We start from the raw sequence: 22,972 nt of genomic DNA, 5'->3' as shown, positions 1-22,972 counted from the left end.
GTGACCCTTGAACAACATGGGAGTGAGAGGCACCGACCCTCCATGCAGTCAAAAATGCAGGTATGATAAACAAAACAAAAAGACAACCTACATAATGGGAGAAATTATTAGCAAACGACATGACCAACAAGAGATTAATTCCCCAAATTTATAAACAGCTTATAGAGCTCCATATAAAAAAACAACAGCAATAACCACAACTCAATCAAAAAAGTGGGCAGAGACCTAAATAGACATTTCTCCAAAGAAGACATACAGATGGCCAAGAAGCACATGAAAAGATGCTGAACATCACTAATTATTAGAGAAATGCACATCAAAACTACAATGAAGAATCACCTCACACCAGTAAGAATGGCCATCATCAAAAAGTCTACAAAGTATAAGTTCTGGAGAGGGTGTGGAGAAAAGGGAACCCTCCTGCACTGTTGGTGGGAATGTAAATTGGTGCAGCCACTATGGAAAACGGTATGGAGGTTCCTTAAAAAACTAAAAATAGAGCTACCATATGACCCAGCAATCCCACTACTGGGCATATATCTGGAAAAGATGAAAACTCTAATTCAAAAAGACACATGCACCCCAATGTTCACAGCAGCACTATTTGCAATAGCCAAGACATGGAAATAACCCAAGTGTCCATCAACAGATGAATGGATAAAGATGTATTTTACACACACACACACACGCACACAATGGAATGTTAGACATAAAAAAAGAACGAAATAATGCCATTTGCAGCAACATGGATGGACCCAGAGATTATCATGCTAAATGACATAAGTCAGACAAAGACAAAATCATATGATATCACTTATATGTGGAATCTAAAAAACAATGATACAAATTAACTTATTTATACAACAGAAATAGACTCACAGACATAGAAAACAAACTTATGGTTACCAAAGGGGAAAGGTAAGGGGAGAGGGATAAACTGGGAACTGAGGATTAACAGACACACACTACTCTATAGAAAATACATAAACAACAAGGACCTACTGTATAGCACAGGGAAATATATTCAGTATCTTGTAATAGTCTATAATGGAAAAGAATCTCAAAAAGAATAGACACATAGGGCTTCCCTGGTGGCGCAGTGGTTGAGAGTCCGCCTGCCGATACAGGGGACACGGGTTCGTGCCCCGGTCCGGGAAGATCCCACATGCCGCGGAACGGCTGGGCCTGTGAGCCATGGCCGCTGAGCCTGCACGTCCGGAGCCTGTGCTCCGCAACGGGAGAGGCCACAACAGTGAGAGGCCCGCGTACCACACACACAAAAAAGAATAGACACATATAACTGAATCACTTTGCTATAAGTCTGAAACACTGTAAATCAACTCTACTTCAATTTTTTTTTTAATGTGGGTATAATTTAGAGTCAACCCTCCCTATCTGTGGTTCCTCTGTATCTGCGGTTCTGCATCCACAGATTCAACCAACCAAGAGTCGGTGTAGTACTGCAGTATTTAGTATTGAAAGCAATCTGCATACAAGTGGACCCATGCGGTTCAAGCCCATGTTGTTCAAAGGTCAACTGTAATTTAATATTACTCTCACTTAGAGTATGAACACATGTTCCATTTATACACACACAAATTATGAAGCAGTAATTGTGGTTCTCTTCATGGAGGCCTCAGGAGAAGACGCCACCCTTGCTTTTACATCAACTCCTTATACCCACACAGACTGCCAGCAATTCCCTCTCTTGATTCTCACTGCATCGTGGAGTCCTGGGTAGCTAACCCCATATGCCAGGTGGGAAAAGCGAAGCAAAGGGACAGCACGTGGTACACTTCGTTTGGTGGAGGAGCTGGGCCTGGAATCTGCAGCCTGTGGCCCCAGCTCCTGAGTGCCTGCTCTACGCTGCAGGGCTCTGCTGGTTCCTGCTGGTTCTGTCGAGCAGAGCAGGTGAGGCGGTGACTGGCAGGACCTCCCTCCATCAGGAAATCCTCCCTCGCGTCTCACCTGAGACACTCTTGTTCTCTTCCAACCTGCCTCTTTGGGTTTCACAGCACTCACCACCTGTGGCCAAAGCCATGTCTGATCTGATGCCCTGTGTTCTCTGTCAAATACACAGAACCCCAGTTTCTTTCCTTCCTTCTCTCTTAAGGTTTTTTTCCCAAAATTCAGCCTTACAATCTGCCCTAGACAGAATCTACCTGGAATACAACAAAGACACGAAAAGGAGCATTAACTTGGAGCTTTCTCTTGGCAGCAATGTCTAAAGACCCTGAAACACCAGACAAAGGAGGTTGATGTGCTGTTGCGGACCTTGTGTGAAGACAGAACTGGATCAACCGGAAAGGCAGGGTGTACCCAGCAAGACACTGGCACTTGTGACCAGAGACCCGCCTTCCAGTCTTTTCCCTGCACTAGCCATGTGTCTGTGGGCAACCCATTTTGTCTAGGTATGCCTCAGTCTCTCCACCTATGAAATAAATGAGTGAGTTGGATAATTTCTAAAGTCCTAAATATCTAGGATTCACTGACATACAGGTGCATCCTCATAGATAAGTGTCCGCTTACATCCAGAAAAAATGTCCTAAGTGCTACTCTTGCCCCAAGCCTCTGGCAGACATCGCTGATTGACAACAGCCTTCTTTCCTCCTGAGCCAGACCCAGCCTCAGAAGCCTCCTCAACATAACACTCCAGTAACTAGTACCAACCACTCCAAGTTAATATACGAGATGAAATTTATTTGCATTAGAAACATTCAAGGCCCTGAAAGTTTGTCCCAGTACAAACCCCCAACACTGCCCACCCAGAGTGTGGGGACTGCTGGGACTCTGCACTGTCTCTGGGCTTGGATTTCAGGAGAACTCGCCAGCCTCCCACAGATGGGTGGGCCATGAGGAGAGCTGGACCTGTCCTCGGCACCCTGGAACTCCCCGGGGTCAGGTGCCTGCCTTCCAGGGACCACAGGAGTCCTGGAAAATGTCTCAGAAGCACTAACTTCTATCCTAAGGAGTATTCCAGAGAAGCAGAGGGAGAAAGCAGAGGCTTAGGGATATTGGAAGACCCAAGCCAGGGATGCCCACCCCCCCACACACACACACACACACTCCCTGCGTGCAAACTCTCACACGGGCGCCCTGAGAAGGGCTCCTGGGTGGAAATGACCTGCAACAGTGCCATCTAGTGGGAGCCAGGGCCGTCCTGCCCTCAGAGGTTTCCCAACTGATCCCCAGAGAGATGGTCTTAAGGTCAGAGCCCTGAAGGTCATGGCTGTGTCTCATGGGGAAGGATACAAAAGAAGAGGTAACATGAGAATCTGTCTACCTTGAGATTCCTCATCACCCCTCACCACCTCCGCACGGTGCTAACTGACCCTTGCCCCTGCACACCCAAATGCCCGCAGCCCTGTCCAGTCCTGCCCCCTGGGCCCTGCTGCAAGCCCTCCGACCCCAGCACACTGTCTCCAACCCAGACCCCCATTTCCAACAAATGTGGGCAAGGCTCTTAGCCAGATTCTGGCTCAGTTACTCCCCAGTTTCGCAGTTTCCTGCATCTGAACCTCAGTTGACTCCTCTGTGTAACGGAAGAATAATCACGCCTTCCTGCCTGGGCTGCTGTTGCCACGCTGCCCAGCAGCACCCAGCAAGGTCATGGCCCTGGGTGGTCGGCAAGGCCATCTGCTAGAGGCCAGGGTAGGACTCACTCCTATAGGGGCTGGGAACACCTGGACTGTCCCTCTCCCCACCACTGGGGATTCTGCCCTGCCCCTCTTCCACGAGGACTAGGACACCACATTTTACATAATTAAATCTGGCACAGACTCCTGGCCAGGAGGACCACTCTTTCTTTTTAGAATCTGTAGGAAGAGTGGTTGTAGCTTAACAATCTCTGGTTTGGATGTTCCAGCCAGTGTAACCCAACAGAAATATTGTCATTGGTCATGTCAGGAGACTCTGAGTTGAGCAGGAGGGTTACTAATCCCCTCTCAGCAAGGAGGGGCTCTCCCAGGGGCTGGGAGACACCTGGAATGGAGGGCTTTTGTAAGGAAGCCAGGACGCTGCTGAGGCTGAGCAGAAGGAAGTGGAAGGGCACCCCTGAGGCCCCAGCCAGGGGAGGATGGCACCCGGGCCCAGAGGGAGCACCCAGACACTCAGCCTGCTGCAGAAGGCATGAAGGCCTGGCCACCCTTCATGGCTGTGCGAGGGAGGAAGCCCCACATGGTGTCTGGTAGAGCTGCATGACCCGGGGCACGGCCTTTCCCTTCTCCGGGTTTCCCTGGCCGCAGTGCACTGGGCTGAGGAGGGCTTGGAGGTCGGGTCTGATGGCATCATGGACACACCACCTCACTCAGAGAGCCCGCTCTCGAATGGCTACCTGTCTCTCCCCGGCCTCCAGACCTGTAGCTGCTCTGTCAGCCGAGCCTTTCCCCTAGCCATCAAGCTTCATTCGAATCCCCCACTCTCCTGTTCCTTGCACTTTGCTAAAATGTAAGAGCCCCTTCTGAGTGTCTCCTCAGTGATATGCAGCCCAGACAGCAGGGGTGGTTCCCTTGGGGGCTCCTCCCTGACCCACCCAGCCTCCTGCCTCTATAGCTCCCATGCACTTGTCTCCCCGCATTCCCACCTTCCTTGGGCCCAGACTGCAGCCATGGGAAGGCCAAGACCAAACCAGGGGTCCAGGTGAGAGGTCACCAGAACAGCACTGGCCAGGCTGAGGAAGGGCATAAGTCTCCATTGAAGAAAAAGAGTCACACGAGCATCCCTCAGAGTGGAGAGAAGGCAAGGCCTGTAAGGTGCTGTGGCCACTTTGCCCACCCACTGTCTCTTTAAAATGGCACAAGGGGCTGTGAATCAGGTTCCGAGATGCCTACCTAAGATTAGGGGACTCACCTCGCCTGAGGCCACCAAGGTAGAGGAACCTGGCCTGGGACCCAGGTGGGTGTGGCCCTGTGCCACTTCAAATATTGCCAGTTCTGTGGGCGTGGTCATGGGGAGTGGTCTGAGTTGGGGGCCATGGTCACAGTAGTGAGGTGCCTGGAAGCAGAGGAGAACAATCACTGACACACTCTGGCCTATGGGGTGGGGCACATGGATTGGAGATCTTCCCTGGCCCCAGAGACAAGCAGAGAGAAGTGGACCACGGTGTCCTCACTGATCTATGAAGTTGGGTGGGGTGGAGGGGGCAGGAGTGGGGGCAGAATCGCCCCCAACCTCCCCCTCCCCCGGCCCACACTGGACCACCTCTGGTTCCAAGAGAATATCAGAACCCCCAGCACCAGCCAGCCCACTGGGAAACTGCACAGTGGGAGGAGGAAGCCCATATTGTAGGAAACGGCACAGAGAGGAAGGATTTTTGTTTTGTATTTTGGAAGGATTCAGGGATATCTCATGGCATCTGAAAGTAGAAAGTTTAGGCAGCCCTCACAGGAACTAAAGTTACAGCTGCCACATCCCTGGGGCCGTGAGCATCTGTCTGTCTGTCTTTTTCTGCTCACTCACCTGCTTGTACATGGCCCCATCATGGCCCCCCAGAATCTAGCCTGGGCTCTTGAGTCTGCTGTCCTACCAGCTTAAGCTCCTCCACACCTTTCTCTGTTTCTTAGTTCAAACCTCAAGAGAGGATCTGATTAGTTTAATCTCGTCTATGATTTGGGCCCTCTGGAGTCAGGTGACCTTCCTTATCCAATCAGCTATGAGCTGGTCCCAGGGGCTTGGGATAGGGAGGGTGTTTAGGTTCGGTCATGTGGCACAAAGAAAGCAACCGGAGTATGTGATGTGAGAAGGGATGGGGGCAGGAGGAATATGATATATATGTATGTATGTATGTGTATGTGTGTATACATATATTTATATATATATATAACATATATATAAAATACACAGATGTAAAGATGTTTCATGCAGCATTGATTATAATAACCAAAAATCAAAAAGCTTCTCACTCACTGGTTCACCCAAATTTATTAACTCACTATGCATTTCCTGAGCATGTGCTGCTTTCCAGACTCTGAATGGAACACTGGACACTGAGACAAGGAAATGTAGCCTCTGCTCAGAAAAAAGCACAAACTCTATATGGGTAGAGGGTGAAGACACAGGCAGCTTCTCAAAGGAAGGTGCTAATAAGCAAAGCCTACCTCCAGAAAAGAAGAAACATAATAATAGCCAACAAATCAAATAAACTAAGCCCCAATGAGAAACCTGCAAAACAACCAAGATGGCATGAAGTCATCTTGCCAAGGGCAATAGTCAGGCCCTTCCTGGACTGGAGGCAGATGACAATAGAATCAGAGCCCTATGGGTCAGTGGCCAAGAGCGTCGGAATCTGGCAGAAGAGATGGTTCCTCTCCAGACTTGGCAGGTCCAGGCTCCCGGGTTGAACTTGCCTTTTGGCCCAAGAGTCAGCAGCCTCAGCCGACAGATACAGTGTCCTTGCCCCTACCTGAGCTTAATTCAAACCATTCTGTGCACCCCTAATTCGGAGCTTTTATTGGGTTTTAGGTTACTCTATATATGGCACAATAGAAATATTTTTTTAATCTTAAATTAGAAACATACCACAGGAGGATTTTTTTGAAGCTTTTTAACAACATTGCAGAGTGAAATGTCTTCAACTCTGCAACAGAAATCTAACCAAGGTAACCTTCCACCAGAGAGACTTTGACATCAAGAGTGGCATGTGTCCTCTGGAATGTGCTTTTCTCCCTCTTTTCCAAAAGCAGTCAACAACACTCCTCTAATTAGTCTGGGGCGTATGAGTGTTGAAAGTAAAGATACTCTGGGGGCATTCCCAGAAGGACCAGCAGCAGAGATGGAAAGAAAGAAATCACCACTACGGCCAGCTGTTCAAATGGGTATGTCCTTCACCACCATCTCTTACTATACAGAGAGGCCTAGAGACAAGGCTGTGCTCCAGGTGGATCAGGCCAAGATTCCTAGCTTGCCTGGTGTATTTAGACACTTGAGGCAAGTTGTAAAGGGGACCACTGTACCTCCTCATGAGAGGAGGGGGTGTTAGAGACCAAGGCACAGATGGTCTGAGCTCCAGGTGGCCTAAAAGTCCTCAAGCTAGAAAGCGCTTCTGGTAGCCGTGCTAAGAACAGCTCCTGCACTGAGAACCCCTCCAGTGAGCACATTTCTCACTCTGAGCTCACATCAGGAGCTCCTTTGCACTCTGGCTGCACCCCTGATGGACACTGTAAGAATGTCTAGTTGAATGACCAAAGACTCAGGCATATGGCTTGGTACATGGCAGACCCCAATCCTTTGACACTTTGGGCCCTACTTAGAATCTTGGAATAAATCTAGTTGTTTTTTGGAAAGAAATCAAGGCAATGAATAAAAGGCAGTGATAAATGCCAGAAAAAAATAGGACAATCATGAGAATATGCATGTATTTGTCCTCTATGGGATAATCTAATTTCCTTGAATTGTGCTAGAAAACCCGAAAATCTAAAAACCAGAGCATCACTTTCCAAGGCTGCTCTACGTCCCTGTGATCTGACCGCCATCTCGAGGCCAGAGCAGCTGGCCAGTTTGATGTCACCATCACCACAGTGGGGGCAATGTAAGCACAGGACCAGGAGGACACATCACCCATTCGGAGAACTGGGGAAGGGTGTGTTCATTCCTCAGTGCACTGGGTAGGGATGGGATTGTGTTTGTTATCTATCCTCAGGAGCCAGCTAGGTTGAGTGGCAAATGCCAAGGAGAATAAAAACAACCTGGCTCCTCCACGCTTTGAGACCTGAGGTTGCGTGGGGCACCTCGCCCCCATTTGAGGACAACCCCAGCTCTCAGCCCTGTCTCTGGTCCCTCTGCTGCAGAAGCTTCCTGCACGCCTGCACCCAGTGCCGGGTCTGGTCCCTGCTCACCATGGTGAGCTGGAAGGAAGTGACCTTGGTGCTGCTTTCCTGCCGAGAGGAAGAGGCTGAGCTTCATGTGGAATGGTGAGGGGCTACACGGGCCATGGGCATGGATGGTGTGTCCCTTGGGCACACATTACAAGAGGAACTCTGAGTGAAAAGCTGTTGCTGGAATGGAAAAGGCATAAAGGCTTTCCAGAGAGACAGGCCTGGAGTTGGGCCTTGAAGGGCGTACAGAAAAGGTGCAGGCATTTAAGGCAGGTGGTACAACCAGCGCTAAGACACAGAGGTGGGAACCAACACAGTGTGTTCAGAAATGGCCAAAACAGGACAAAGGACTTGCCTTGTGGAGAAGCAGGAATAAGTCAAGTTGCATCCTCCCAAGTTTATTCCCTGGCGTGTCCTCACCTCTGAAAGTCCTCTGAGGTGGCTCTTCAGATCTAAAGTGCCACCTGACCAAGAGAAAGCAGGCAGGGCTGCCTGGGGGCGTGCCAAGCTGCCCCAGGCTGAAGGCCTGCCCAGTGTCCGAACACTTGGGAGAGTGCATTGGTCCTCTTGCCCCCTCCCCCATATCTGGCTCCCCCCAATCTCAAGTGGCAGCTTCTACCATTGATAACTCCCCAAGATCAGGCTCTGTCTGCCCTGCCTTGGGTGTGGGGGTCAGAGTGAGCTCTGGGCCTTGGGCACAGCCCCCAGATGCTACGCAGGTTGAAATCCAGACTGGGGCCCAGCCCCTGCCTGCCCTCGGCCTTGGGACTATCACTCCATAGGACAGGAAACTTAAGGAGCCTCACTGCATTAGAGGACGGGGGCAGGGAGCTTTGGACGCCCAGCCTGGCTTTCAGCTGGCCTCTGGAAGTGGAAAAGACCACAGGCTTTTCTTGTCTGAAGTGGCCCACTGCAGGGCCGTCAGCCGTCCAGCTTCTCAGCTCTGCCAGGCCTCCAGGCTTTTCTCTGCAGCACTGATCTCCCTTAACCAGCCTCCACTGGCACACCTGTTAACTCAGCTCGTGTCCTTCTGCTCCCGTTCTCCGACCTCCTCCCCTTCCAGGAGAAAGAGGCACTTGGGGAGCCTCACATGCTACCTTCCCAAGTGGCGCCTGCTCGGGCCAGCAACTCCGCCTGCCCCAGATCCCGCGGCATGGAATAAAGCAAAAGAAGGCTGGCGCCCAGTCCCGCTCAGCCCGACAGGCAGTGGAGAAGTGCCGTGAGCTAGACTAGACCGCGTCAGCTCCTCCCCCAGCACTGCCTGTCCTGGAGAGCTGCCGCCCCTCCGTGCGTGTAATCAAGGGCGAACAGATTTCCTCCTTCCCGTGACCGTCTGGTTGACACCTGTCATCCCCACTTAATTCACTCTCAAAAGTCTCCCGGTTGAGATGATAAATGAGATGGCCACCCTGTTTCACCACGTCCAAGGCTAGTGAGTGGTCAAGACAGGACTGGAACTCAGACCTGACTCCAGCTACCACGCTCTCAGCCCCTCAGGCGCTAGGACTAACAGAGGCTTGAGGGGTGCTGCTGTCCTAAGGAGCACCCACAGGCAGCAGAAACCAGTAGAGGGACGATCCCGGAAGACCTCCTGGAGGAGGTAACGGGGCCACAGGCTGTGACGCGTGAGCAGAAAAAAGATGCGTGTGTGCAAAGGTGACAGCCAGCTCGACCTGAGGGCTGGGAGACATGACTCTGCCCACGATCCCTGTTAAACACGAAGATGGCTGTGAAGAAAGCATGGAGTTTCAAGTGAGGGTCTGTTGTCTAAAATATTGCATTTGGCTTGAAGGAAGAGGTTTGATCTCCAAATGGAATCTGGCTATCTGGGACAGCAATCAAAGCCAGGCGTCCAATGTGAGACCAGACAAGTGCTTAAAAAAATCCTGGGTGGGTGGAGGACGACTCGTTCTTCCTCTGAAGCATCAAGGCCATCTGCTGGGCCAGGTCATGGGCAGGCCAGGGCAGGATGTGCAGCCTGGAGATGGGAGCTCTTCTGTACCGTCTCTGGGTGACAGTAACCAGTGGTACCAGCAGTTTGGGCATTAACCCCCGGAGTCCTGCCGACTTGGACCGAGGTGTAAACCAGGAAGGTTCCTTGCAGACAGAGGCACCATGCAGGCTGGACCCAGCACAGGCCACCGGCCTTGGCCTGTGAGGGACAGTCACAGAGCCAGGAAGGCCCACATGCTCAGACATCTTCCCTTTCTGGCCCTGACTCCTTCTCATCTTAAAGCTTAGCTCCTCTGAAAGGCCTTGCCAAATTCCACCCCTAAGTGGGAATAGGATCCCCTCAGTTTAATTAGGATCCCCTGTTATACCATATCATAGACTCTAAAATATTATTTGTCAAGGAATTTATCACAGTTCGTAAATAGAAATGTGTCTGCTTATTATCTGATTATCCCCGCTACACTGAAAGCTCCATGGGGGTAAGACTGTGGCTGTTTTATCCACCAATACATCCCCAATGTCTAGCACACAAAATAAATGTTTGTAGAGAGGCTTGATGCATGAACACACGACTGAAATTCTACCATTAGAACTTCAGGTCCTTTCACTTATTCAGTCAACCAACTTTTACTGAGCATCTACTGTGTGTCAGACCCAAAGCTGGGAAAAGTGGGGTTTAAAAAAAATTCTTTTAAAATACAAATACCCATGGGAGAGTTAAACTCTAGGGTATTATCAGTTATTCACATACTGGTGGGAGTTTGATTGGCCAGTTCGTTTCCATGGCGACAGCTGTTCAGAGAAGGTCTTGGAGGCGGACCCTAGCAGCAGGAAGAAAGAAGACTGTGGATCTGGGGAGACAGAGAAAAGCCTGACTGAGGCTCTAGGTGAAGGTGAGAGCTTAGGTGCCTGTGGAATGAATGGGTGAGTGTCAGAGGCTGGGCGTGGATGCACAAACGGAGACCAGGCACAGAAGATCCACTTTGCCCTTACATAATAGACCCTGCATTATATGTTTTATACAGGTCAGTCCAATTAACCCTCATAGCAACACCAAGAGGTAAGCAGTGTTATCCCATTTTAAAGAAGATACAGCTGGGGCCAGAGGGGCCAAGTAACCTGCCAAAGGACACACAGTGAACTGAGAGACAGAACCTGGATTCAAATGCAGGCCTGTTGACTCCCAACGCTTTGTCAGCCCAGGGCTGCTTCTATGGCAGGCCCCGTCCAGACGCTGTCCATGTGGGCATTTTTGTGTCAGTCATTACAGGCTGCAGTACAGCTCTGACGCTGGCCAAAGGAAAGCAGGCTTGGCTTTCACCACAGGGAGCGGGAGGGAGCCCTAATCTCCCACGCTAATCTTTCCCGTCAAGGCCCCAGGCCTTGCTTCACAACCCAAGGACCTTGAGAGTAAAGAAGCAGGGCTGCAGATAGTGGAGAGTTCACACACTTTCCACCAACGGTTCTTCCCAGCTTGGGACGGGGGCCAGCGCTGATCGTCAGCCAGGTCAAAACCAAAGGACTGGGGGCGGGGGGAGACCCCAAAGTAGAGGGCAGGGCATGGGGGCGCCCCTGGTCAGAGAGGGAAGGTAGCCTAGGGGAACGAGGTGCAGCAAATAAGAGCCCCTGCCCCTCCACGCCCTCCCCGGAACACCTGCCTCTCCCCCGCCTCCTCAGCAGCCATGCGGAGGGGGCTCCAGTGGGCAGGACGACAGCTGCACAGGGTAGCTCTCTGCCACTCCACCCGTCTCCAGACAGGAGAGCGGGAGAGAAAGGGGGAGAAAGGCCAGGCCTGGGTTCCCAGGTGGGGGCTGTCTGGAAGCAGGGGCAGCAGGAGGGATGCTCGGGGAAGCAGATGGAGCTCAGTGAAGTCAACCCAGGGACTGGGCCGTGTGACCTCACATTTCACTGCCGGGGAAATCGAGGCCAGAGAGGGGAGGGCTTTGCTCCGGGCCACAGAGTGAGGGAGGGCTGCTCTGGAGCTGGGTTTCCAGGCCTGGATTCTTCCACACAACTCTGAAAATCGTATGTCTCTGTGGCTGATGATACCCCAAGCCCCCTACTGGATAGAACTGGATAGAATTAACTGAGCAGAACTGGGCTGAAGTGGGTATTCAGGGACCTGGGGAGCTTGAGCACCCCCAGGTGTGCTTCTCCCTCACCCTGGTGAGCCTGTATTTGATCTCCTCGCACTCTTCATGGATGTGGTCGTGGACCAGAAGCTGAGTTCCCTGAGTCCCTCTGGAGGGGCCACCCCCTGTTTCTCAGGTACAGACAGAGAACAAGTCGGGGGCCGCAGGAGGGGTGGAGAAAGCCAGGTTCTAGTGGTATGCAGACCTGCATGTATTTAAACTCCACACTCCGTACCTGCTAGCTCTCTGGCCTTCAGACACCTCAGCTCTGTTTTCTCTTCTATAAAATGGGAGCAGTACTAGGGCCTCAGAGGACTGTGGAGAGAATCAAACAGGCCCATATGCAACCAGCACACAGCAAGGCTTCATTTGGGATGAGGTCCTCCTCTTCCCCCTCCCCGCCCCCGGCAATCCCTTGGCTTCCAGCAAACACCTCTATGGATTCTTCCTTCCTTTACAACTTGGCTCCAGCACATGGGGTTGAGACCCAACATCTGGCATCTTTGTAGAGCCTCTCTGTGTGCTGAGTCAGTGGGGACACCGTGGGTGGGAGGTGTAGGGCTCATAATCTGGCAGGGGAGACTATAGCTTCAGCAGGCACATAGTAGGCCCTTAATAAACAGCTGCCCAAAGAACTGACAAACAGCTCACACAGTCAGTCAACAATCACTGTCATTTCTCCCATTTTCACATTCTCCCATTTTCACAATGGGCTGTCACACCCAAAGGATGTGATGAGAATGCAGAGACTTTCAGGGACATGATTTAGCTCACCACAGCCAGCCAGTGCCAGAGATCTGGCCAGGGTGCCAGTAGAGCAGATTTATTCACAGAATAGTCCCTGACTTGAAAAACAAATTAGCTTGAAACCCATTTCAAGCTCTGGCTTCACCACTCAAGGCTGTGCGACCTTGGGCAGGATACTAAACCTCTCTGAACGTCAGTTTCTTCTGCTAAATGAGGTGACACCTTTCTCTCAGAGTAGAAGCAAGGTGGGTAAGAGATCTCTGGTTGTAAAGTGTCGAGTGTGGTATAGGCACTGGGAAGGACTCAGCACCTGCCCACCCTAAGCCCTTCTAAAATAGCCATGGGGCAGTAACACGATGAAAGGCATTAAGTTCCAGTGAGGCTCAGTTCTAGAATGTCCTTAGAAGAGCAATAAGAAGATAGAAAACCACACAGAAGCTTGTTTTTAAAGACAAAGAAAAATATGATTAAGCCCAAGAATGCTGTAATAAAAGAATGAAAATATTTTCCTTACCAGGGTATTTGTATGTCAACAGCTGATAGGGGGTGAGAGCGGCCACCACAAGGCCGCCAGGCCCTGCCAACAGCACCACGTGAGGAGCGACCAGCAGAGACGGAGTGGGCCCCAGTTGCACAGCAGGGAAGGGAGGCCTTTCCAGGGCCTCAGTTCTCCAGCCTGTGAAATGGGATTGCCCAGTCTAGGCTCAGTCTGGCCATGGCTCCCTTCTTTTCTTTTTTAAATAAAAACTATATATGTGTAGGATATATAACATGATGATTTGATATACATGTACACAGTAAAATGATTACTAGAGTCAAGCTAATTAACGTATCATTTCCTCACATCGTTACTTCTTTGTGTGTGTCTGTGAGAGTGCCTGAAATCTATTCTCTTAGCAAATTTCCAGTATTCAATAAGTATTATTAACTATAGTCATCATGCTGTACATTAGATCTCTAGACTTATCCTTCAGAACTGCAGGTTTATACCCTTTTATTTATTTTATTTATTTATTTACTTTTGCGGTACGCAGGCCTCTCACTGTTGTGGCCCCTCCCGTTGTGGAGCACAGGCTCCGGACGTGCAGGCTCAGTGGCCATGGCTCACGGGCCCAGCTACTCCACGGCATGTGGGATCTTCCCGGACCGGGGCACGAGCCCGTGTCCCCTGCGTCGGCAGGCGGACTCTCAACCACTGCGCCACCAGGGAAGCCTGGTTTATACCCTTTGACCTGCACCTCCCCATTTCCTTTATGTTCCTGCCCTTAGTAAGCACTGTTTCACTCTATGCTCCTATGAAGTCGACTTAAAAATTCTACATATGAGCCACCTCTCAGGTCCCACACCGTTGGCCGTGCAGCTTCCAGGTGTCCGCTCTTCTGGTGAGATGGGGCCAGGAGACGCTCTCCTCAGCTCCTTGCCTGGGTGGGCAAGTCAGGCTCTAGGGCTGGCAGAAATCCTCATTTGAGGGTCCCACCAAGTTCCCTGGTCAGAGGGCTGCAGCTGAGCGGAGCGGCTGCTAGGGACTACTGCTCGGGAGCTGCAGGAAGCCTTCTTGGAATCTGACATGTTATCACTTGGGACTGTTGGCCAGCTGCTCCTGACTTGGCCACATGAAGGCTCAGATTGTCCCAGTCTCTGAACTGAAGAGAACCAACACTATTAGCATGTCTCTCACCACCATGAATGCAAGGAATTTCAATGAAGAGCATAGGAGAACATCTACAAATCCCAGACTGGCATGTGCAAGTTCTGAGGAATGGTGGAATAACCCAAAGTATTTGTGTGACCTCTGGAGACAGCTGAGAGAGAGCTTCAACAGGGCAGTGGCTGACACCCAACTCATGGCCCATCTTCTCCAGCCGTGTGACTGACAGGGTCTTAGTGCTCTGGCTGGTTGTCAGCACTGAGCTTCTGAGGTGGGAGAGCAGAATACAGAACACTGGTCCACCAGAGACCTCCCGGCCCCACGTAATATCAATCGGAGGGAGGTCTCCCAGAGATCTCCGTCTCAACGCTAAGACCCAGCTCCACTCAATGACCACCACGCTCCAGTGCTGGACACCCCATGCCAAACAACTAGCATGAAAGGAACACAACCCCACCCATTAGCAGAGAGGCTGCCTAAAACCATAATGAGCTCAAAGACACCCCAAAACACACCACCAGATATGGTCCTGCCCACCAGAAAGATAAGATCCAGCCTCAGCCACCAGAACACAGGTACCAGTCCCCTCCACCAGGAAGCCAACACAACGCACTGAACAAACCTTAGCCATTGGGGGCAGACACCAAAAACACGAGAAATACAAAAGTGCAGCCTGTGAAAAGGAGACTGCAAACACACTAAGTTAAGCAAAATAAGATCACAGAGAAATACACAGCAGATGAAGGAGCAAGGTAAAAACCCACCAGACCGAACAAATGAAGGGGAAAAAGGTAGTCACCTGACAAAGAATTCAGAGTAATGAGAGTAAAGATGATCCAAAACCTTGGAAATAGAATAGAGAAAATGCAAGAAACGTTTAACAAGGACCTAGAAGAACTAAAGATGAAACAAGCAATGATGAACACCACAATAAATGAAATTAAAAATACTCCAGATGGGATCAATAACAGAATAACTGAGGCAGAAGAACGGGTAAGTGACCTGGAAGATAAAATAGTGGAAATAACTACTGCAGAGCAGAAAAAAAGAAAAAAGAATGAAAAAAATTGAGAACAGTCTCAGAGACTTCTGGGACAACATTAAACGCACCAACATTCAAATTATAGAAATCCCAGAAGAAGAAGAGAAAAAGAAAGGGACTGAGAAAATATTTGAAGCAATTATAGTTGAAAACTTCCCTAACATGGGAAGGGAAATAGTTAGTCAAGTCCAGGAAGCACAGAGAGTCCCATACAGGATAAATCCAAGGAGAAACATGCCAAGACACATATTAATCACACTATCAAAATTTAAATACAAAGAAAAATATTAAAAGCAGCAAGGGAAAAGCAAAAAATAACATATGAGGGAATCCACACAAGGTTAACAACTGATCTTTCAGCAGAAACTCTGCAAGCCAGAAGGGAGTGGCAGGACATATTTAAAGTGATAAAAGGGAAAAACCTACAACCAAGATTACTCTACCCAGCAAGGATCTCATTCAGATTCGACGGAGAAATTAAAAACTTTACAGACAAGCAAAAGCTAAGAGATTTCAGCACCACCAAACCAACTTTACAACAAAAGCTAAACAAACTTCTCTAGGCAGGAAACACAAGAGGAGGAAAAAACCTATAATAACAAACCCAAAACAATTAAGAAACTGGTAATAGGAACATACATGTTGATAACTATCTTAAATGTAAATGGATCAAGTGCTCCAACCAAAAGACATAGACTTGCTGAATGGATACAAAAACAAGACCCATATATATGTGGTCTACAAGAGACAACTTCAGACCTAGGGACATATACAGACTGAAAGGGAGGGGATGGAAAAAGATATTCCATGCAAATGCAAATCAAAAGAAAGCTGGAGTAACAATTCTCATATCAGACATAATAGACTTTAAATAGACTATTAAAAGAGACAAAGGACACTACATAATGATCAAGGCATCAATCCAAGAAGAAGATATAACAATTGTAAATATTTATGCATCCAACATAGGAGAACCTCAATACATAAGGAAAATGCTAACAGCCATAAAAGGCGAAATCGACAGTAACACAATCATAGTAGGTGACTTAAAACACCACTTTCACCGCTGGACAGAGCATCCAAAAGGAAAATAAATAAGGAAACAGAAGCTTTAAAGGACACATTGAACAAGGTGGACTTAAATGATATTTATAGGACATTCCATCCAAAAACAACAGAATACACTTTCTTCTCAAGTGCTCATGGAACATTCTCCAGGATAGACCATATCTTGGGTCACAAATCAAGCCTCGGTAAATTTAAGAAAATTGAAATCGTATCAAAGATCTTTTCCGACCACAACACTATAAGACTAGATATCAATTACCAGAAAAAAAATGTAAAAAATACAAACACATGGAGGCTAAACAATACACTACTAAACAACCAAGAGATCACTGAAGAAACCAAAGGGGAAATCAAAAAATACCTAGAAGCAAATGACAATGAAAACACGACAACCCAAAACCTACGGGACACAGCAAAAGCAGTTCTAAGAAGGAACTTTACAGCAATACAATACTACCTCAAGAAACGAGAAACATCTCAAATAAACAACCTAACCTTACACCTAAATCAATTAGAGAAAGAAGAACCAAAAAAACCCAAGTTAGCAGAAAGAAGGAAATCATAAAGATCAGATCAGAAATAAATGAAAAAGAAAAGAAGGAAAAAATAGCAAAGATCAATAAAACTAAAAGCTGCTTCTTTGAGAAGATAAACAAAATTGATAAAGCATTAGCCAGACTCATCAAGAAAAAAATGGAGAAGACTCAAATCAATAGTATTGGAAATGAAAAAGGAGAAGGAACAACTGACACTGCAGAAATACAAGGGATCATGAGAGATTACTACAAGCAACTCTATGCCAATAAAATGGACAACCTGGAAGAAATGGACAAATTCTTAGAAATGCACAACATGCCAAGACTGAATCAGGAAGAAATAGAAAATATGAACAGACCAATCACAAGCACTGAAATTGAAACCGTGATAAAAAAATCTTCCAACGAACAAAAGCCCAGGACCAGATGGCTTCACAGGCGAATTCTATCAAGCATTTAGAGAAGAGCTAACACCTATCCTTCTCAAACTCTTCCAAAATATAGCAGAGGGAGGAACACTCCCAAACTCATTCTACGAGGCCACCATCACCTTGATACCAAAACCAGGCAAGGATGTCACAAAGAAAGAAAACTACAGGCCAATATCACTGATGAACATATATGCAAAAATCCTCAACAAAATACTAGCAAACAGAATCCAACAGCACATTAAAAGGATCATACACCATGATCAAGTGGGGTTTATTCCAGGAATGCAAGGATTCTTCAATATATGCAAATCAATCAACGTGATACACCATATTAACAAATTGAAGGAGAAAAACCATATGATCATCTCAATAGATGCAGAGAAAGCTTTCGACAAAATTCAACACCCATTTATGATACAAACCCTGCAGAAAGTAGGCATAGAGGGAACTTTCCTCAACGTAATAAAGGCCATATATGACAAACCCACAGCCAGCATCGTCCTCAATGGTGAAAAACTGAAACCATTTCCACTAAGATCAGGAACAAGACAAGGTTGCCCACTCTCACCACTCTTATTCAACATAGTTTTGTAAGTTTTAGCCACAGCAATCAGAGAAGAAAAGGAAATAAAAGGAATCCAAATCAGAAAAGAAGAAGTAAAGCTGTCACTGTTTGCAGATGACATGATACTATACATAGAGAATCCTAAAGATGCTACCAGAAAACTACTAGAGCTAATCAATGAATTTGGTAAAGTTGCAGGATACAAAATTAATGCACAGAAATCTCTGGCATTCCTATACACTAATGATGAAAAATCTGAAAGTGAAATCAAGGAAACACTCCCATTTACCATTGCAACAAAAAGAATAAAATATTTAGGAATAAACCTACCTAAGGAGACAAAAGACCTGTATGCAGAAAATTATAAGACACTGATGAAAGAAATTAAAGATGATACAAATAGATGGAGAGATGTACCATGTTCTTGCACTGGAAGAATCAACATTGTGAAAATGACTCTACTACCCAAAGCAATCTACAGATTCAATGCAATCCCTATCAAACTACCACTGGCAGTTTTCACAGAACTAGAACAAAAAATTTCACAATTTGTATGGAAACACAAAAGACCCCGAATAGCCAAAGCAATCTTGAGAACGAAAAATGGAGCTGGAGGAATCAGCCTCCCTGACTTCAGACTATACTACAAAGCTACAGTAATCAAGACAGTGTGGTACTGGCACAAAAACAGCAAGATAGATCAATGGAACAGGATAGAAAGCCCAGAGATAAATCCACGCACATATGGTCACCTTATCTTTGATAAAGGAGGCAGGAATGTACAGTGGAGAAAGGACAGTCTCTTCAATAAGTGGTGCTGGGAAAACTGGACAGGGACATGTAAAAGTATGAGATTAGAACACTCCCTAACACCATACACAAAAATAAGCTCAAAATGAATTAAAGACCTAAATGTAAGGCCAGACACTATCAAACTCTTAGAGGAAAACATAGGCAGAACACTCTATGACATAAATCACAGCAAGATCCTTTTGGACCCACCTCCTAGAGTAATGGAAATAAAGACAAAAATAAACACATGGGACCTAATGAAACTTAAAAGCTTTTGCACAGCAAAGGAAACCATAAACAAGACCAAAAGACAACCCTCAGAATGGGAGAAAATATTTGCAAATGAAGCAACAGACAAACGATTAATCTCCAAAATTTATAAGCAGCTCATGCAGCTCAATAACAAAAAAACAAACAACCCAATCCAAAAATGGGCAGAAGACCTAAATAGACATTTCTCCACAGAAGATATACAGACTGCCAACAAACACATGAAAGGATGCTCAACATCTTTACTCATTAGAGAAATGCAAATCAAAACTACAATGAGATATCATCTCACACCAGTCAGAAGGGCCATCATCAAAAAATCTAGAAACAATAAATGCTGGAGAGGGTGTGGAAAAAAGGGAACACTCTTGCACTGCTGGTGGGAATGTGAATTGGTACAGCCACTATGGAGAACGGTATGGAGGTTCCTTAAAAAACTACAAATAGAACTACCATATGACCCAGCAATCCCACTACTGGGCATATACCCTGAGAAAACCATAATTCAAAAAGAGTCATGTACCAAAATGTTCATTGCAGCTCTATTTACAATAGCCCGGAGATGGAAACAACCTAAATGTCCATCATCAGATGAATGGATAAAGAAGATGTGGCACATATATACAATGGAATATTACTCAGCCATAAAAAGAAACGAAATTGAGCTATTTGTAATGAGGTGGATGGACCTAGAGTCTGTCATACAGAGTGAAGTCAGAAAGAGGAAAACAAATACCGTACACTAACACATATATATGGAATCTAAAAAATAAATGTTCTGAAGAACCCAGGGATAAGACAGGAATAAAGATGCAGACGTAGAGAGTGGACTTGAAGACACAGGGAGGGGTAGGGAGGGGCCTGGACAAGGTGAGAGAGTGGCATGGACATACATACACTACCACATGTAGAAAGGTTGGCTGGTGGGAAGCGTAGCACAGGGAGATCAGCTCCGTGCTTTGTGACCGCCCAGAGGTGTGGGATAGGGATTGTGGGAGGGAGACACAAGAGGGAGGGTTTATGGGGATATGTGTGTATGTGTGGCTGATTCACTTTGTTATACAGCGGAAGCTAATGCACCATTGTAGAGCAATTATACTCCAATAAAGATGTTGAAAAAATAGTCTATGTATAAGGAAGATCATGCAGTATTTTTCCTTCTGTGACTGGTTTATTTCGCTGAGCAAAATGTCTCCCAGGTTCATTCATGTTGCAAATGGCAGGATCTCCTTTTCTAAGGCTGAATAATATTCCATTGTATATATACCATCATCTCTTTATCCATTCGTCCATGACTCCTATCTGTCAGCCCGCTTTTGGTAATCTAGACTGCAGCAGCTCTAATTCCTACTCAAGGTCCGGGGAAGGAGCTGATTTGTTACAGTCAGGCTCAGAAAGGTTAGCAATTGCTCCTGAGGTCACACAGCAAAGAGTGGCATGGTGAGGCTGGACCAAAGCCCACGTGGTCCCACTCTGCCACACTGTCTCCCCGTCCTGGCAGCTTCTGTGTTCATTTAGTCGGGCTCCATGGGCTGGACCAAAGCCCACGTGGTCCCACTCTGCCACACTGTCTCCCCGTCCTGGGGGCTTCTGTGTTCATTCAGTCGGGCTCCGTGATGGAGCTGATGTAACCCAGATGCCCTCTGGCCAAAGTAAGCACTCTTAGCCCTCCCTCCCCACCCTCTCACGGAGGGCCAGTCGCCTGGTCCCAGCAGTCCTACTCCTCTCCCCACACCCAGACACAACATGTGGGAATTTTCTTTCTGTCTGTCCTCACCCTTGCTCCTCTCTGCTCAAGCAACCATGACCGGTGTCCTATTCTCAGATCCCCTGCCTAGCGCCACCACTTTCCCTTCACAACTGTTGCCAGCCTCATCCAACTTTCCTCACCTGATCCTTGGGTTACAGCGAGCATCCTCCTGACCTTGCACATTCTAGATTTTCACCCCTCCCAACGCCCCCATGGCAATCAGCTTCTGAGGAACGCCCATACGCTTAACCCCTGCCGTTCCCCCCACACCTCCATCCTGACTTTGAATCCTTCTACCCGCCATTGACCTGACACAGTTCCCAGCTTTTTATATGTGCCTGTTTCTGAAGCTGCATTCTCCCTGGCTGCACGCAGGAGGTGCTCAATAGATGCATGCTGAGGCTACATACTTTTTCACAGTGGTCTGATTTATGTCACTAGGATCCCCTTTTGCTTCCAGATTTCACCCAGAGCTCCTGGAGTCTGTGATCCCAGCTGGGGCCAGGCCCACAGCAGGTCCACCCTGGGTCTGCATCTTCCAGGCAGGACTCTCACAGTGCCCTGCCTAAGGAGACTGCACGGTTTGGCTGAAGGGACTCAGGAAAGACCTTCCATTCACCCTGGAAGAAGACCCCACCACAACTTTCCCCAGCCTTATGCACTGACCTCGGAGGCCAGAGGGCATGGGGTGGTCCATCCCTACTCCACCTTGGGACAGAGCCTTACAGGACTTAAAATACCTCCGTGTCCTCAGGATGGAGAATCCTAAGTGAAGAAACTGAGACTCCGAGAGGGATGGGCTCCGGTCACCCAGGGCCCAGGCTCAAGCCCTGTTCTTCCGCCCCTTTCCACTACCCCAGGCCATCCCTCTCCATCCAAATCCCCTGGGAGGGAATTACAATAAACCCTCATCACAGGGGACCGCCAGCTTCAGATTCTCCTCTGGGCCTGAGGAGGAGACAGCCAGTTCCAACCAGGTGTACATCAGAGGGATCCTCTCACAATAGAACTGCCCAGGAACAGATGCAAGTGCTTGGGAAGATCTCCCCCAAATCTTCCCACATGACGTCTGGGGGTGGGGTGATGATGAGGGCAGGAATGGAAGCAGCCCATCCAGGTTCAGGACAGACACTCCTTTCCACTCCCTGCAGGTGGTGGACAGAAAAATGCACAGTTGCTGAGCAACGTTCTCAGGGCAAAAGGGAGAGTGTTTATGAGAAAGTCAGCCACTTCCACCATACATGCTGTGTTCCTGGGATCCCAGGCTGGGAGGCTCTACTGTTTATCCTCCCTGCAGGTTGAGAAATGGTGCAATGTCCAAGCGATGAGATTTTCCTGAACAACAGTTGCCACTTCTAAAAACTTCCCAGGCCCAGGCCCTGTGGATCAGAGCTGGGCCTCTGACTGCTTAGAGTCAGGTAGACCAGTCAAAAGCAGACTCTTCTGCCAGGGAGCAATCTGGGTCTTTGGGAAGCCAGCAAGAGAACCTGTGGCCCCAGGGACCAGCACTGCTGCCGTGGTTCTCAAGCCACTGGTTGGTAGAGGCCAGGCCGGTACCAAGCACTGAAGATCCAGATGCAAATAAGAGGTGGGTCCCATTTCCACAGACCTCAGGACCTCAGGACGGTGGGGTGAACAGCCTCAGGTCCGCATACTGAGGCTGTCAGTGGGTAAGAGATGCAGACCATTGAGCTTGTCCGCTCCCTCTGCTGCCTGGGCCACCATGATGTGGGCCATGTGACACCACCAGCCCAGGCCCAGGTGATAAGACCAGGTGGACAGTGGCCCAAGAGTGGCCAGTCTATGAGTTGGCTGGTGAAAATGTGAAGAGGGCCACGACGAGTCTGGCTTTGGAGAACTGGAGTTTCAAAAGCAATTGAGTTACACTGGGAAGGGCCACATGGCAGGGTTGGGGGCCAGAGAGGCCTTGACAACCACCCACAAGCGAAGGCAGCAGAAACTATGCAAAGGCTGGGCTTAGAGACACGGCAGGCCGGACAGTGCCAACTCTATGATCAGAGGGGCTAGAGTGGGCAAGGGAGGCTGCCCAGAAGGCTGTTTAAACCTCAGCAAGTGTGAGACCAGACTGGGAACTTAAAGCATCTTTAGGACACAGGATCGGGGCTCAACTCTCACTCAGTCCATCCCAGAAACGTTTACCGACCCACTTCCAGGCCCCATGCCAGGATGACAATGACTTGGCCTGTGCCCCCAGGGAGCCCGCAGC

The sequence above is a fragment of the Mesoplodon mirus genome (genome assembly GCF_964341445.2).
Source record: "Mesoplodon mirus genome assembly, chromosome: 6".
Lineage (NCBI taxonomy): Eukaryota > Metazoa > Chordata > Mammalia > Artiodactyla > Ziphiidae > Mesoplodon > Mesoplodon mirus.
The sequence above is the reverse complement of the archived record's forward strand: the minus strand, read 5'-3'. Positions refer to the sequence as shown.